At 37.2% G+C, this 6,093-nt stretch overlaps 1 long non-coding RNA gene across 1 annotated transcript; it reads left to right on the forward strand.

The window, feature by feature from the left end:
- The first annotated feature begins 4,065 nt into the window (after positions 1-4,065).
- On the forward strand, positions 4,066-5,846 carry LOC145782608 (uncharacterized). The gene is made up of 4 exons (XR_014290854.1): positions 4,066-4,304; positions 4,572-4,633; positions 4,778-4,941; positions 5,383-5,846. It is a non-coding gene; the product is annotated as an uncharacterized LOC145782608 (long non-coding RNA).
- Positions 5,847-6,093: the final 247 nt, after the last annotated feature.

Consider the following 6,093-nt stretch of genomic DNA (forward strand, 5'->3'; position numbering starts at 1 on the left):
GCTTCTTCAGCATCTAATTCAGCTACAGGGTGCTGTTGCCAAAATTTATTGGACTTTTGCTCTAACAAGGTTATCAGCGACATATAACTCGTATGTTAAACCGCTTTATTTTGGAGAAAAAAAAAAAAGTTTCAAGAAGTGATTTGTAAAATTACTTTAAGTGAACCTTTTGAAATCACCCGTAAACCGTTTTTAGTAAAATAGGATGACCGCTTTGCTTGTGAATCGAAAGGTGGTGGGATTTGAAATTAATTGCTCACCATTATTCTTTTACAATAACAAAGTAATCACATTATGAAAACAGGCGCTTTACAAAAATCATTCAATACTGATACATGTCATCAAAAGAAACACCATCAAGCCCCATCAGACCTTGCTTTATAAAACTTCGTCTGCATTGTGCTGTAATTCAGTTTAGTTTGTATTAATCATGTCCGCATCAAGCATAGGCCGACTAGCTAGGCGACCACTAGGCCTATATGTCTTTTATAAATTTAAGTTGAAAATTATTCTGCCAAAAGCTGCTGTTCTATATTTGTTTGATTACTGTTGCCCTGTCACAGAACTGAAATCATCTTTAGAATGGCTCTTATCTAAAAAAGAAAAGAAATCGAATCTACTGTAAAGCTGCTGATTAAATGTGGAGATAAAAAGGCGCTGTCTTTTTCTTGTTAAGTCATGGTCTGCAGCAACAAACCAAGCTAATAAATCAGTAGGCTTGTAATGAAATGAGCCAACTAAGAAAACTTTGTCAAACAATGGTCTGATTGCTTGCTTGATTGATGATTGCTTGAGAGGTTGCTCATCTGGTCTTTACGTTTTCACTCAATAGTCTGCACTGTTAAAAATTTTCGTAATTTTACTGTCAAAAGAGCAGTAGAATATTACTATCTTGTTACAGTACTTGAAATTACTGGCCATTTTGTGGTATATTTACTAGACAAAGACGTTTTTTTACTCCAAATATAGTAGAATCACTGATTGAGCAGTTTTAAATTTTACTTCTTTTCGTAGTAGATGATTTCACTTCTTTTTTGGAAGTGAATTTACTGGTCTGTGAAAGTGTTTTGCAATTTTACTGACAAAAATAGTAAAATTTTACTGACTTTTTATAGTTTTTTTTTAACTTGCATTGGCAGTAATTGTACTATAGGTACGGTAGGCTACATGGGCAGTAACATTTTATTAACACCGTTATTTTAGTCCGATTAGGCTACTATACTCCTGTGCAGCAATATATTTAGCACTTCTACGAAACGTCAACCTTTTTTCCGGTCAACATATTTACGGTCACACCAGCACATTCTCGAAACAGTGGGATGCTACGTTATATCATGCCTTTCTGTTTTGATATCTGATATAGGCTACCTTGGCCAGCAATATAGAGTTCGTGGGTTAATTGAAACAATCATGACTGGAAGGAAAGTTTGCTAGAGATCCGAACTCACGGGCTTCCAACAAAAATGTTTTAATTGTTTGTAATATTGGTTCCTTAAAAATGCACTGAAAGTACTAGAGAGTCGAACCGAACCCGAACCCGAGTTTTATAGTCAAACGGTTCGACTCTCTGACTAAAACCTGAGAATTATTATCACTTATCAGTCGTCAGCCAATGGGCTGGCGAATGTTATCCTGGTCCGCGCTCAATTTCCCGCCTTCCCGCTCAGAATTTGCAGAGTCTGATTAGCGTTGCCAGATGGGGAAATAGGATAACAAATTTAAAAAAATTCTGGTGAAATTCAATTTTAGAGGCCTTTGATGCCAAATTTTTTGACTTTGGGACCAGAAAACTTTTTGGTGAAATCTAGTGAAATTTTCCCCCAATCTATTTATTTCAAGAAAGTTTTTTTAAACTTTTAAGCAAAAAATCCCCGCTCGTATAGAAAACGTTTTGCAAGAGGTTTGCGCATGCGTGACGGCAGTGTCTTATGTCTTAAAAAGTATTTGTATTTTTAGGCGAAACTGTTTTATTTAGGGTGTTTTACATATCTGGTGAAGTTGTATGCAATCTGGTGAAATTTTATTTACTTTTTGGTGCTAAGCATCTGGCAACACTGAGTCTGACAACTGAGCATGTGCAAAGATGCAAGCATCAAATCAAGCATGGTTGCAGGAATAGTGCATTAACTTAGTTACAGCTGGTTTTGTTGCAGTCATAAGTTTCAGATAGACAGAGGAAGCGTGTCAATAGCAAAAGTAGCATCGTTAAACCTGTATCACTGAACAGGTTACAAGTTTAATTCTACAAATGGTATCTTTGCTGATTTTTTTTATGTTTACCATGGACAAATGAGAACAATAGCGTACCATTGAAATTAATTTATTTCGATGCTTTTAGTAAGTTAACTGCATTAAACTGCTACGAAATTACATAGTTAAGCAATATGCACTGAACAACAATGACTAAGATCAGGCATGTCGGTCTGTCAGTCAATGCAGTGAGGCTCTGCCCCCTCCCTACAATTTTCTAACCACTGCACCCCTGAGTCAATGTGAAGAACTACCTAACACATCTTCCCGGTATACCAGTATTGTAGCCTACTGAAAACACAATGTTGAAGTAGTCGAGCTCTGTTGTAGTAGCTTCTAGCATTCGGACTCTGGATTGGAAGATCCAGTGTTGGAATCGTACTATAAAAAGATTAGGCAGTGGCTATTTGACCGGCGCCGGTCTTTGAATCTGAAACACTATTTGACCGGTCATGACATCACTATACAGGCACCTTTTTCTCTTTCAAAGCAAAAGACGAGAAGCGTGTATATAAGTTCTAAATTCGACAAGTTTATTCAACTCGATACGTGGTGCGTGCGATACTTCGCCGGCTTCTATTCTAGAGGGAATGAGTTTGATACTACCCGGAAGCGTTCTTTTTTCTTTAACTAAATTTTGACCCGAAGTGCATTTTTGTAGTCAATTTTTAATTTCAGTTGCCTACAGCCCAATTTCTTACGGTATGTCTTTTCAAATGTAATAAAGTTAGAGTTTTTTTAATTTGCTGGAATTTGAGAATTTCTCTGGGTAATTTTCCGTTTGTGGCCGTGCTAACTACTGATATATAGCCTACTACATAATTTTTCATTCAGGCACGTTTTAAACCTTTCAAGGTTTTGCCACCTTTTCCCGTTCATTAACGTGCTGGTAGGTCTATATCGATTTTTGTAGTTAGTATCTTTTTCGTCATGGACACGTTAATGACAAAAATAAAATGATTGATTGATGTGACCGTGTGTGCCGAACAAAGCATTAGGCTACACTTTTGCTCTCAACAAGTTAGTTATATACAATGCTTCTTTTAAAAAAATGGTAATGGTATGTAAATGTAATGCAACTCAAATTAAAAATTGACTACAAAATGCACTTTGGGTCAAAATTTAGTTTAAAAAAAAAGAATGCTTCCGGGTAGTATCAAACTCATTCCCTCTAGAATAGGAGTCGGCGAAGTATCGCACGCGCCACGGATCAAGTTGAATAAAATTGTCGAATTTAGAACTTATATACGCACTTTTCGTCTTTTGCTTTGTAAGAGAAAAAGGTGCCTGTATAGTGATGTCATGATCGGTCAAATAGTGTTTCAGATTCAAAGACCGGCGCCGGTCAAATAGCCACTGCCAAAAGATTACTAGGCATGGCTGCTGCAACTGTCTTCAAAATGAGAAAATATTAGGTAGCCTACACAGTTTTAAAAAAACAAGCTGTGACCCTAGCTAGAGAGTATATCTGCCATATCTGGTGCTACGCCTTGCCCATGAGTAGCCAGAGAGTAACGACATTTGAGATGCAACTCCATTTTACCTCAGGGGGAAACCTCTGCCGTCAGTTGCAGTTTATAGGCCTAGTCAATGCCCAGGACTGTTAAAAAGTGAGAACTAAATAATTGAGTGGTTTATCCAGCTGTGGTGATAAAACTTGTGGTAGGCTGATCTTTCGTGTGTGACCAGCATGAATAATTTGAGCAGCAGGTCCAGGGTGGTAAACGATAGACCCTCAGCCCTGGCCAAAGATCAAGAAAGAAAAATCCCCATTAGGCTACAGGAAGAGGACCAGTACTTATTACCGGTATTATTCGTGACAACGTCTCATTATACATGTTTTAAACCAATTTAGGTTTTTTCATGCTTTCCTGAGCATGTGTTGTATTTCATTTCATTGAATAACTTGATACTTGGATATTATCCTTGTGCATTTATGATGTGCCGGGAGACAACTGGCAGCTGGGAGACAACTTGCCATCTCAGTGGGATTAGTGGAACTGATTACAACATATTTTAAAGAAGATTGCTCAGCGATTTATCAATGCTTTGAGGTAACGTACATCTATTATTATTTACTTGCAAACACAGATTTTTTAATACCCAACCTTCCCATTCCCGGAAGAACATCTGACACATACTTTGCAAATTTATGTATAGCTTATATATATATATATAACTTGTGTGATATGAACACCATGCTACTACTGCTAATAAATTCTATTTCATTGCCTTCTTAGCGATAAGAGTGCGGCTATATGAATGTTTGACAATGTTTGTATTATTTTTAATATCTTAAAAATGTTAAATTCAATTTGTAGGATTCAGCTATCTCCCAGTTTGAAGAAACTCGTGTACCAGCATCCAATAATTGTGTGTTTTGGTAAGTTGTGAATGAGCGTTTGTACAATTTTGACTGATGTACAAGTGAACTTTTGAATTGCTCACCTAAAGATGAAGTTGGTAAATGTAAATATGCACTAATTTCAGTCTTCATAGTTTCATTTGTGCCTCATTGCATCTGCAGGGCCCACTCTTGCCAGTGCAGTGAAGTTTCTCGTATTCATCGAAGGCAACCTTGCAATGGAAACCAAGTCGTTTTTTTGTAGCGCTGGCTTACTTCTGCTCATATTACGTCTTTGCAATGTCATATCCAGATAGTGCAGCTGCAAGTCTGGAGTTTATACAGAGGTATGTGAACCTGTAATGTGTTTAATTGTTTATGTATGAGCTAAGGAATAACAATAATGGAACTCCCTCCTTCACAAAGTCATTCATACCAGTGACAAGCTGGTCTGGAGTGGGATTCAAATCCACGAAGTTCTTGACATTGTCTCTCTACTGCAGCTAGTAAGAACTGCACCCATTACCGGAGGGATTGCGTCTTAGACCACTCGGCCATCCAGACTGATTATTAGAGGTGTTAAACTGTTAATACTAGTTATGTACGCAAGTTCCAAGCCACAACTCCAGAGGATGACGATTATTCTAAGGTTTGTGGAAGTGACAACGCATTCTGATCAATTTGAAGGTTTCACTACACGATGGTATTGTGGTGTAGTTACAAACATTGCTAAATATCACGGTCAAATTTGAAAAGATCCACTGATATAGCTTGTGTTGTTTCCTCAGATACTTTGCTCGCATTGGGGTCATCCGTCATGACAAGAAAAAGTGGGATGTGCACCCTAAAGTACTCCGACTGTGCAACGAGGTCATGCTTCGGCAGGGATGTTTGTTATGAAGATTGAAGCAAGTCAAGAAATTCACTGTTTAGTCGCTACTGCTTCATGCTTCGCCGAAATATAGCCTCGGCTGAACTCTGCAGTTAAAAAAGCGAATTCACGTGTTCGTGAAACATCAAACAAATAGCTATACTTGTAACATCTTGAGAAATATATTGTGAAACATTGTCGCCAGTGAGGTCTGCTGTACACAATAAATTTATATCTGCAAATGCACGTGTGTAATATTTACTTGTAGAGAAAGTCATTTTACTCTCATAATGCCGTTTGTCACAAAAACTATTCGGGAAGTTATTTTGCTGCCTGTCCAGAGCAGTAATTTTACTGATCAGAAACATTTAAAAAATGACTATCCGGAGCAGTAATTCTACTGATCAGAAACATTTAAAAAATGACTATCCAGAGCAGTAATTTTACTGATCAGAAACATTTAAAAAATGACTATCCAGAGCAGTAATTCTACTGATCAGAAACATTTAAAAAATGACTATCCAGAGCAGTATTTTTACTGATCAGAAACATTAAAAATATGACTGTCAACGGAAGTAAAAATACTTCCATTACAGTAAATAAAATTACTACTTAGGAAGTTATTTTG

This window comes from Aplidium turbinatum, chromosome 13 (assembly GCF_918807975.1).
Source record: "Aplidium turbinatum chromosome 13, kaAplTurb1.1, whole genome shotgun sequence".
In the NCBI taxonomy this organism is placed as follows: domain Eukaryota; kingdom Metazoa; phylum Chordata; class Ascidiacea; order Aplousobranchia; family Polyclinidae; genus Aplidium; species Aplidium turbinatum.